This window comes from Rhipicephalus sanguineus, chromosome 2 (assembly GCF_013339695.2).
Source record: "Rhipicephalus sanguineus isolate Rsan-2018 chromosome 2, BIME_Rsan_1.4, whole genome shotgun sequence".
Taxonomy (NCBI): domain Eukaryota; kingdom Metazoa; phylum Arthropoda; class Arachnida; order Ixodida; family Ixodidae; genus Rhipicephalus; species Rhipicephalus sanguineus.
The window spans coordinates 152,653,034-152,665,127 of NC_051177.1; positions in this window are offsets into that span (position 1 = coordinate 152,653,034).

The following is a 12,094-nucleotide window of genomic DNA, read 5'->3' on the forward strand; positions in this document are numbered from 1 at the left end:
GTCGCGTACGTCATGAAACCCTTTCTCTCAGTCACGTGTGGCACATACCCGTAAACCAGAGTTAATGTTATGCGGGTACGTGCCACAGGTGATACAGGGTCTCATCCAACACAGCAACCGCGAACACACATTGACATGCAAGGAAAGTGATAATAATAATAATTGTTAAGGTTTTATGTTCGAAAACAAGGATATGATATGAGAGATGCCGTAGCTAAGGGCTCCGCAAATTTTCACCATCGGGTATTCTTTGACTTGTACCGAGAGCGCACAGAACACGGGCATCTAGCATCTAGCAGAACACGGGCATCTAGCAAGTGTGGAAACTGAAGACAGAACAACCCTGGAACACTCTCAACTACCATCCAGTCGTCCACGTGGTCCGCAACGTGGACCACGTGGATTACGCAAAAACCGGCGTCAATGCTTCCTACAATAAATCTGCTGAGAGAACCAGGCCTCTCATCATTACCGGTGACTTCAACATTGATTTATCAAGACACAACAACACTTCTTCCTTATACTGCGTGATAGACGGCTTGGATGTGGAGAGGGCATCAGAAGACCTCGCTGCCACGTCCACGACAGGAGGCATCAAGATCGTTTCATCGGAAGAGGCATCCAGGATTTCCACCAGCTGCACTATACCTCGCACATCACTACACTTAGACTCCTCATAACCGCGATCACGAACGGATCCGATTAACAAGTCCGGTCCAGCTGCTGGTGCTCACTGATCACGGTGATGATGACCTTGTTCAAGAACTGTCAAGAACCTCTTCTACACATACGGACGGGTTCGTGAAACGTGCGTGCCTTCTCCGTCATAACGGACAAGTATAAGCATAACAACTGTTTCTGTGACTGTAACGTACGTGCAGTGCGCCTGCGCGTGCGACTCGGCTGTGTATATATCTAGGGAAACTTTCCTGAATGAAGCTTAGTTGCGAGTAACGCCTGTCCTGTGCATCTGTGTTCCTTCTTTGTCCAGTTCGGATTCGCGCTATGCAGTATTGTAGTACATAAGCACTACATATCAGCTTACCGCGTCTGGTGTTATAACACCCATGTTGCTGTTGACATCGTTACGCAACTGTAAACAGCTGGTTGTATAATAGATATGCGACTCTTCAACATACGAGTGTGCGTATACAACGTCCGTATTTCTCTAGCGTCATTCCGTAACGTTTCGCTCAATGTGAAAAATTACGCGACTGTCACCATCCCGCGCATGCTTCGCATAACATCGATTCCCACGGTACGTGGGATCTGCGGAATTTTTTTTCTTGGAGTGTACGGTGAAGATGTTTTGAAATTTGAATGCTGAAGTCGCCAATGAATAGCGTTCATAGAGATGGTCTCGCTACGCAGATAACGCAGAACCCAATGAAGCTTAGGAATCCTGCAAGATGAATTTAATACAAACGTGCAGTCCTTCTCGCCTATCGGACGCTTCACTTTGACTGAACATAACGCTGCTCTCCGGGGAAAACGTCCAGTACTACCTGAATGCCTTCTTTGTTTTTAACTTCTAAAAACACACATGCCAGTGACGTGTTCGGCATATAAATTCGAGGCTGCATGCGCTTTTTCCATGTCAATGTGATGCTCTCTAAGATGCTGGTTGAAATAAACATGCTCACTCTGCATGTGGTATCGTGGCTGTCCTGAGTCCGCATAAAGCGTGGCTGCCTAAAAGTTATCTTAACACATTCAACTAGAATCACTGTATATTTATTCTACTAATAATGCACTAACGCGGACAAGCGGTACCATGTCAGAAGTCTATGCAAGATCTCTGAGAAATCTAACCCCTACTCAATAGATGGCATTCTCCTTTTTCGCTGTTTTGTGAACAACGAACGCATAAGAGATCCGAAACACAAAATTAAAAGCTCTTATTTTAATTCTTTTTTTCCTGTTTTAGAGAGTTTGTGATTGTTAAAACAATGGCTGCGCATATATCATTCAGAGAAAGTAACAAAAAATGAGAGTTTCATAATTTTAGGTCAGAGTGGAGTTTACATCTTCGAGCTAAACTCTTCGAAAGGGATATTAGTGCTTCCGTCGCAATGTCTAGTGTTCGCCTTGCGACTGCGACGGTGTAAGGTCTCAAAACAGTGATGCTAGATTCACATAGATTTTTACGTTAGTCGCTCGAATTTTCGATGCAATTGTCACGCTGGCCTAAAATCAACAAAACAAGTTTCGGCGGTCATTGGAATTATGTGTTGCTATTCCAATCACAGACCAGGCTGCCACGGCCAAACTTGTTATTGGGCGTGTCTGTTCGTGCTGAATATATCAGCTAAGGCGTTTTTTTTTTCCTATGGCGCAAGGGCCATTTGATATCCAACAGGTAAGGTGCAAATCCGTGCACGTGCAATCTTACCAGCTTAAATGCAGCGTACAAATCAAGAGGCAGGAACACAGGAAGGCAAGGGCAAGGACAGGCGAGCTTTTAAGCTGACCTTTTAAGAGAAAAAGAATTATTATACACAAGCAAAGAGTCCGAACAGTTCATGCGCTAAACGTATGCAGACCCTTGCCTGCAATACCACTGCAACACACCCGTGGCACATCCTTAATTTCATTCCTAAATGCGGTATTTCTTTATCGGGCACACTGAGCGATATATATATATATATACTTATCACAATTTTCATATCTGTGCAGCCTGAACCAGCTCACGCGCCATTAAGCTCTTATGTTAAAAAAGTAAACAAAAAAATCGAGCGAAAAACTGCATTACGATCACACTGCCGGCAATGCAGTGATAAGCGAGACACAGTTAGAATGAACTTTAATAAAACAAAGCAGTAGACAGATTAGGGCAGGTGTGCCCATTCTTCTAGGGCCTCGCCGGGCCTCACCAAGCGTAGCCCGCTCGCCTTCCAGGCTCAGGCGACAACCGCGCTCGTATTTATCGTGTAATCCTAGATTCGACTCTGTGGACAGATGCACTGTTATATGAGGAAGTGTTGGAGTGCCTCCGCTAAGGGACGTACGTCTGTGTATGTGTGGAGATATTGTGTGTAGTTTGTGTAAATTAGGATATGTGTGTCTATAAATGGCGCTAGTCCTACGATTGTCGCTTACTGAGTTTTTCGTGAGGCGGTGCCGTAGTTTTGCGGTGCAGGTGCTGTTTTTCAAGCATGCTCTCTCGTGTCACACCTTATGTAGGCAGGATAAATGAGAATTTCGGAAAGGCAGCGGAAAAAGACAAGCACGAAGACAGAACACTGTCTTCTTCAGCATTGTATTTTTGGCTTCGTTTCCTCGATTAACAGTGAACCAAGTCGCCGAAAAACAAAGTTCTATGTGAGAACTATCCGGGCCTTCCAGGGAATGTTCTTGCTCTGTCATTCCCGCGTTGAGTCAGCACCCCACCTGTCCAAATAAATACGATTTCACGATAGTCGGATCGAGTATACCGCAGTGATGTTTCAAGGTAACATAAGTGCGAGCACTTTGGCCGTATGCGTCGAAACCTTGTGACATAACTATGAATTGTCGCAATTATGTGTCACTCAGGCTTCGGTAATTCTGTACGATTGAGTAATATCGTATCTAGGAATAAAGTGAACGATGTGCCATGGGTGTCTTAAGGTGGTGTTGCGTGCAAGGGTCCGGACGTACTTCCCGCATGTACTGTACGGACGACTGCTTTGTACGTAATTGTGCTTTCCTTCTGTTGAAGGCTCAATTGAATGTAAGCCTTTGTCCTTGTCTATATGTCACGCTGTGCCAACGTCTCGGTTTTCACGCTATTTTCACTCACGAAGAATTCATAAGAACTGGCCCAGCTGACTACACTTCTATTACAAGCGCACGCGAAAAGGATAGACGCGAAAAAGTGCGGCTCGACGAGATTAATTCTGTTTCTAGATACAAATCCTTTTTGTGCATTTGGAGATGCACATGCGCGTGGTTTGCTGAGGCGGCGTGCTTATGAACTAGGTAATTTATACCATGGGAGAGAAAACTAATTATGTTTCATGTAATACAAGCGATTTATCATAGCTGCGTTACGTTTGCAAAATATTGCAGAGCGATAGCAAATAATGCTCAAAGCTTTCGTTCAGTGAATCTTAAAAGAAATATGCCTTAGGTTTGTAGTTTTTCTCTCCATATTAATCCACACAGACACAACGCACTTACCTTGTCCCGCTAGCAATTGATCAACTTGCGCTCTAGCGCAATAAAATAATAATAATAATAATAATAATAATAATAATAATAATAATAATAATAATAATAATAATAATAATAATAATAATAATAATAGTAATAGTAATAATATAAAATAATAATAATAATAATAATATCTGGGGTTTAACGTCCCAAACCACGATATGATTATGAGAGACGCCGTAGTGGAGGGCTCCGGAAATTTCGACCACCTGGGGTTCTTTAACGTGCACCTAAATCTAAGTACACGGGCCTCAAACATTTTCGCCTCCATCGAAAACGCTGCCGCCGCCGCCGGGATTCGATCCCGCGAAGCGCAATAAAAGAAGAGAAAAAAATAGAAAGACGTATCAGGACATACTTTGCATTTTCTCGCTGCCGTATGCATGCCCTGCTTACCTGGAATCTTTTATCCTGAGAGATCTGTGCGCGCGCAAGCATCCAGACTTTTCTGGGGTGCGACGGCAGCTGCCAAACAACTTCACTCTTTCCATCCGCTTTAACTTCCACCTACGTGCCAAGAATAACAACCACATAATTACCAGAAGAGCTTTCGAAGAAAAGCGAGGTATGATCGATTCAAGCGCCACTACAATGCGGCTATGAGGTAGCGCACTGAAACAGATCAATCAGAAAACAGTCAGAACTTAGGTGATGTGCTTAGTTTCTTATGAACTCGCCTCTCACGCCCACATTATCTCAGTTTCTAAATGTACTGCCGTATATAAAGAATTGTTTCATAGATCCCCACATTGGGATCTTCAGACCAGGGCTGTCATTTATAATATGATAATTGTTGGGGTTTATCTTTCCAGAACCACGATATGATTATGAGAGACGCAGTAGTGGAGGGCTCCGGAAATTTCGACCACCTGGGGTTGTTTAGCGTGCACCTAAATCTAAGCACACAGGCCTCAAGCATTTTCGCATCCATCGAAAATGCGGCCACCGCGGCGGGGATTCGCGACCTTCGGGTCAGCAGTCGAGCACCATAACCACTAGACCACTGTGGCGGGTAAAGACTGTCACTTAAAGTGCAACAAAAATATGCGAAGCTGTTGGACGCCACTCAGCCGATATCCCGGCAATTCCGTCGCACCGGCTTGCAAAAGCGTTGTGCAGCCTAAACCTCAGTGTCTCTTTTTGTCCCTTCCAGGAGTTAGGCAATAGAGACAGAATACTGCTAATTTTGTTTAGAAGAAGTGAATGATTGAGTCTCATTCATTTTATCTGTAAAGACCGAGGGTATTCAATGTAGAACGGCTTCTCTCTTGGTTTTTCGCAATTCTCCGTTTCACAATAACTGCTTCATCGCAGAACATAGATCAACATGCGAGAATGCATAGATAACGAGTCGGCGCATATATTTACATGGGTCAGCAAGTGCTAATTGTCATTTCCCGCAGTAAAGATTCCAGAGAAGACGACATAACGGAATTTCTCAAGGCCTCCAGTGCACCACTATGCTGGAAAACCGCCACTTTGATCTTAATACACAAGTAGACCGACGCAAATCTTCCGAGAATTATCGACCCACCAGCTTACTCTAAGCAATATACAAGGTAGTTACAAAGGTGGATTGAAGGAGTGCTAGAAAGTTTCGACTTCAATGAACACAAAGATCAAACTGGCTTCACGAAATGGTACTGCATAACGGATTACAGCCATGTGATCAATCAAGCAAGTGAGAAACCCGCTAGGTACAGGAAAGCCTTTATATGGCTCGTTCTTGTTCTGCGCTAGAAATGGAACAGGGGGACGACACGGGAACACAGACGTGCGCAAACTTTCAACTGTTTATTTGCGATCAACGCTCGTCAGTATATACACAGACATGAAAGGGCAAGACGCAGATACAGACGTGACGTAGAACATAAAAAGGCGTGCAAAATGGAAGAGGGTGCAAATCTACAGATTTCATGAAGACGCGTGTGTATTTACGTGATGGTTGTCTATGAAATTAAAAGCGGGCTTTCCCAGAGCCACGGAAGGAGAGCTTACGTATGTTGATTGATCATTTTTTTGCATGAAGTAGGCCTCCATGATTTCTCGCCCTTTTTTCGATTTGCTGTGTTCCAAAACCTTGGTGTCGCTGAACATAGGCTTACACCCGCAACGTGTGCAGTGCGCTGCTAAGTGCCCTGGAGACTGTAGCATTTCAGTCGCGTATCTATGTTCTCTTAATCTGATATTTAAGCATCGTCCCGTCTGTCCAATATATGATCTTTCGCACGTGAGGGGGATCTTATAAACTACGTTGTCCACACAATCCACATACCGGTTAGCATGCCTTATCCTGCAGCTGTTGCTAGATGGTTTTTCTTTTTCGGAATTAACTTTTTTGCAGAGCCCTTTCAATTTCAAAGGCGCTGAAAACACAACTTTTGTGCCGCGCTTTTCAGCTATCTTTTTTAGGCCATGTGAAATTTTATGTATGTAGGGTAACACGGTCACCTTCTTCCTACCTTCATCTGTGTTTTTGGCTGCAACCTTTCCGCCGCTCAGGCCCTTCAAAATCTTTTCAGCGACGGACGCTATCATAGAAGGGGGGTAACCACTGTCTCTGAGTCTAGAGACTTGACGCATCATACTGTTCTTGATGGTATGGGGGCACGACTTTCGGATAGACTGGTTGACGTTGGAGCTAGCTATGGCCCGCTTCACTAATTTTGAGTGTCCCGAATCGTAAGGGAGCAAACTCTTTTCACTTCTCGGTTTATACTCCCAACATGTATGTCCTGCGCTAAAAGTTAATGAAATGTCTAAAAACTGCAGGCATCCCTTATCTGGCATTTCAACTGTAAACTCTAATCCCGGGTGCGCTCTTGCAAACGCCTCGACACATTTCGATTCATTTTGCTCTGGAAATTGATGAAAAGGAAAACATACTAAAAAGTCATCAACATAACGAAAACATTTTACTGCTCCAAAGCTGCTAAGCTCATTGTGCAGAATTCTATCACCCTTTGCAAGAAAAATGTCACATAGTGCGGGAGCTAAACAAGATCCTATGCAAATCCCCGATTTCTGTAAAAACACCTTTCCCGCGAACGAAACATACGGGGCCTCGAGGTAGAGTCGCAACAAATTCAAAAAGACGTGCACACCTATTCCACTACTATTTTGGAACTTCACCGCACCGTAGGCATAAATACACTCTTCAACTGCCTGCAGGGCTGCGTCCTGTGGCACATTGTAAAAAAGTTCCTTCACATCTATGGAGAGGCACTTTACGGTCTGTCCTTGACTGAAGGACAGATTTTTTTTACAATGTGCCACAGGACGCAGCCCTGCAGGCAGTTGAAGAGTGTATTTATGCCTACGGTGCGGTGAAGTTCCAAAATAGTAGTGGAATAGGTGTGCACGTCTTTTTGAATTTGTTGCGACTCTACCTCGAGGCCCTGTATGTTTCGTTCGCGGGAAAGGTGTTTTTACAGAAATGGGGGATTTGCATAGGATCTTGTTTAGCTCCCGCACTATGTGACATTTTTCTTGCAAAGGGTGATAGAATTCTGCACAATGAGCTTAGCAGCTTTGGAGCAGTAAAATGTTTTCGTTATGTTGATGACTTTTTAGTATGTTTTCCTTTTCATCAATTTCCAGAGCAAAATGAATCGAAATGTGTCGAGGCGTTTGCAAGAGCGCACCCGGGATTAGAGTTTACAGTTGAAATGCCAGATAAGGGATGCCTGCAGTTTTTAGACATTTCATTAACTTTTAGCGCAGGACATACATGTTGGGAGTATAAACCGAGAAGTGAAAAGAGTTTGCTCCCTTACGATTCGGGACACTCAAAATTAGTGAAGCGGGCCATAGCTAGCTCCAACGTCAACCAGTCTATCCGAAAGTCGTGCCCCCATACCATCAAGAACAGTATGATGCGTCAAGTCTCTAGACTCAGAGACAGTGGTTACCCCCCTTCTATGATAGCGTCCGTCGCTGAAAAGATTTTGAAGGGCCTGAGCGGCGGAAAGGTTGCAGCCAAAAACACAGATGAAGGTAGGAAGAAGGTGACCGTGTTACCCTACATACATAAATTTCACATGGCCTAAAAAAGATAGCTGAAAAGCGCGGCACAAAAGTTGTGTTTTCAGCGCCTTTGAAATTGAAAGGGCTCTGCAAAAAAGTTAATTCCGAAAAAGAAAAACCATCTAGCAACAGCTGCAGGATAAGGCATGCTAACCGGTATGTGGATTGTGTGGACAACGTAGTTTATAAGATCCCCCTCACGTGCGAAAGATCATATATTGGACAGACGGGACGATGCTTAAATATCAGATTAAGAGAACATAGATACGCGACTGAAATGCTACAGTCTCCAGGGCACTTAGCAGCGCACTGCACACGTTGCGGGTGTAAGCCTATGTTCAGCGACACCAAGGTTTTGGAACACAGCAAATCGAAAAAAGGGCGAGAAATCATGGAGGCCTACTTCATGCAAAAAAATGATCAATCAACATACGTAAGCTCTCCTTCCGTGGCTCTGGGAAAGCCCGCTTTTAATTTCATAGACAACCATCACGTAAATACACACGCGTCTTCATGAAATCTGTAGATTTGCACCCTCTTCCATTTTGCACGCCTTTTTATGTTCTACGTCACGTCTGTATCTGCGTCTTGCCCTTTCATGTCTGTGTATATACTGACGAGCGTTGATCGCAAATAAACAGTTGAAAGTTTGCGCACGTCTGTGTTCCCGTGTCGTCCCCCTGTTCCATTTCTAGCGCAGAACAAGAACGATGCAGTACCAACTAGCCCCCATTGAATCCTTTATATGGCTTTCATAGACTCCGGAGAAAAATTCGGCTTGGTAGACATAGCAGTTGTTTTCGAAGCTTTGGGTAATAAAAAAGTATTAGAAAAAAATATTAGATACTGTAACCAGGATCTACAAAGGTTCAGCAACTACGCTGCTTCTACAAAAGCAAGCAAAAAAAAAGTTGATATCAAGAAAGGGGTCGCGCACTCAGATACGATCTCTCCAATGCTATTCGTAGCACGCTCAGAAGTATTGAAACGACTCGACTGGGAAGAAACTACAGTTAAATATAACCGTAAATATCGCAGCAACTTACGGTTTCAAGATGACAATGCGCTCTCCAGCAATAATAGCCACAAAGTGCCAATATTGATGAAAGACCTAAACCAGGAAAGTGTTAAAGCAGGACCGACGGTAAATATGCAGATAACAAAGGTAATGCTCATTGCACCGACGACAAAACTATAGGTTACGACTGGTAACCGTGCAGCGAAATCTGCGCAAGAGTCTGTATGCCTATACTAGATCAGTTAGAGTGGGACTTCTCGTGCAAAGGAAATTTAACCAGCAATAAGCACGGCCTGGAACGAATACGGTAGACATTCTCGTATGTTGGCTGCCAACTTATTGCTGTCCTTCGAGTGGTAAGTACATAAATATAGAGCAATTTTAATGACATCCTAAGAAATGTAATAGCCTCTTTAATCGCCTAGCTTGCTACTCCGGGTGTCGGGTGATGAAAAGAGCGGTAACTCTGTACTACCATTGTGTTATAACCCTAGCCAGGTGGTGATGGAAAGGGAAGGGGGAGGGTAAGAGCTGGATTGCTGAGCAGTTGGGCAGTAGAAAAGGCAGTGTGGAAGGTCTGCATATGTAGATGGGCAATTGGGACAGCAGGGGTTCGATCTATATTTATAAAGCTGGCTCGACTGGATCGGCGCCGAAGGGGAAGAAGAACAGCGTCGACTGATCGCACAGGTGGTCGAAATGCTCGGCCTATGAATTTGGCTGAATAAAAGTCTATTACTACTACTACTATAACCCTAGCAACATACGGGACAGAAACTCGGAAGATAACGAACGAACTGGACTAGTTAAGGATCGTGGAACGTCTGATGCGACGGAAAATGATCAGCGTAACATTTAAAGATAAGAAGAAAGCAGGGGCGTAGCTAGAAATTTTTTTCGGTGGGGGGCACCTCTTTGATCTAAAGGGGGGGGGGGGGGTCGGACAGGCAGACATGTTCGAGTGTCATTTTGAACTCTATGCCAAGGAAAAAAAAAATTTTCGGGGGGGGGGGGCACGGGCCCGGTGTGACCCCCCCCCCCCTGGCTACGCCGCTGGAAGAAATCATAGTGGACCAGAAAAGAAACACAGATAATCGATATTCTAGTTGACATCAAGAAAACAAAAAGAATGAGTCTGGGCGGGTGACGTAAAGCGTAGGATATATAACCGATAATCTGTGAGAGCGACGCAACAGATACCGAGGAATGGGAAACGCAGGTGTGGACTGCCAATGGTTAGGCGAGGTGAAGCAATCAAGCAATTTGCTGGCGTGAAATGAAATCGGCACGTGCCAAACACACGATATCATTATGATTAACGTTGAATTGCCGAGAGTGACGATCATTATTAACCACGAGGAATTCTTGAACGTGCGCCTTAGTCTGCAAGTATACAGTTGTTTTTTTTTACTAATTTGGCCCCGCCTATACGCGGTCGCCACGGCAGGGAATCTAACCTAAGACAAGGACATAGCCAGATATATTTCTTTTTCTTCTTTCTCTTTTTTTGGGGTGGGGTGTGAACCAACCATTATAATGTTCTTGCGTATGTTTGCATGTGCGCGCGTATATATATATACACGTGGACAGTTGAAAAATCCCGGGGTGGGGATTGACGTTTGAAGTGAGAATTTGTTAAATACTGTTATAACTTGACTTTTCTACTAATTTCCTTGTGTGCTTTAGCCTCATATATAAACGGAACAGAGAATTGGCTTTACTGACAAAGTTTCTATGTACATTCAATGTGACGCAGTCGCCAATCAAACGCTGAGGAATCTTCTTGTGTAACTGGCATTCCTACCTGTAAGGTTGGGTCAGTCGTTCCACCGTACTCGTACCAGAACTCCAGGCACTGAGGCTGGCTCTGTCCTGACCACTCGGGACTAGTGAGCAAGGCGCCATCAGGTGGTGCGTTGGTTGGCACGGCTGTCAAGGAATAAACTGCAGGAAAGAAATCATTTGCTTTGGTAAAGAATAATAATATACAGACTCGCACTTAAGGGGCTTTTTTTTCTTTTAATTGCGAAGCATTTTTTAGCGAACCTTTAGCACATTGAGCGTTTCTATCTATCTATCTATCTATCTATCTATCTATCTATCTATCTATCTATCTATCTATCTATCTATCTATCTATCTATCTATCTATCTATCTATCTATCTATCTATCTATCTATCTATCTATCTTGATAGTTTAGGTACGGTGAGCGTCTTAGAGGCGAGACAGCGACGGGACAGCAGTCAGTTTCCAAAAACGGAGCCAGCACGAGCACCAACCACAACAACCGTCTTCTACATCGTTTCTCTACGGTAACCGTATTTATCACTACAATCACTCCCCGGCAGAAAAGGAGTGATCCTGGCGACCTATGGCACAGGTAATACTGGTGGGTCGTAGTGAGGTTTCAATCGATCGACGTGAACAGTCTCGCGCCCGCGGCGGCGTTGATCCGTAGGTGGCTGAAAAGGCTCAATAACGTAGTTGACCGGTGAAGTCTGGCGGAGGACCCGGTAAGGACCGTCATACTTAGGGACGAGCTTTGCGGAAAGGCCGGGGGCAGATGAGGGCACGCGAAGCCACACGATTGTTCCAGGTGAATATGATGAAGCAGATAAGTTTCGGTCATGAGAGTGTTTCTGGCGGGCCTGGTCGTGCGTGGTAAGCGAGCGGGCGAGCTGCCGACATTCTTCGGCATAAGTGGCGGCTTCGGCTAGAGTCGTAGTTTCTGAGGGGTCCGGTCGGTACAGAAGAATAGTATCCAAGAACGAGGAAGGTTCCCGACCATAAAGCAGGAAGAACGGAGAAAACCCCGTAGTAGACTGAATGGCGCTGTCGTAAGCATACGTGACAAACG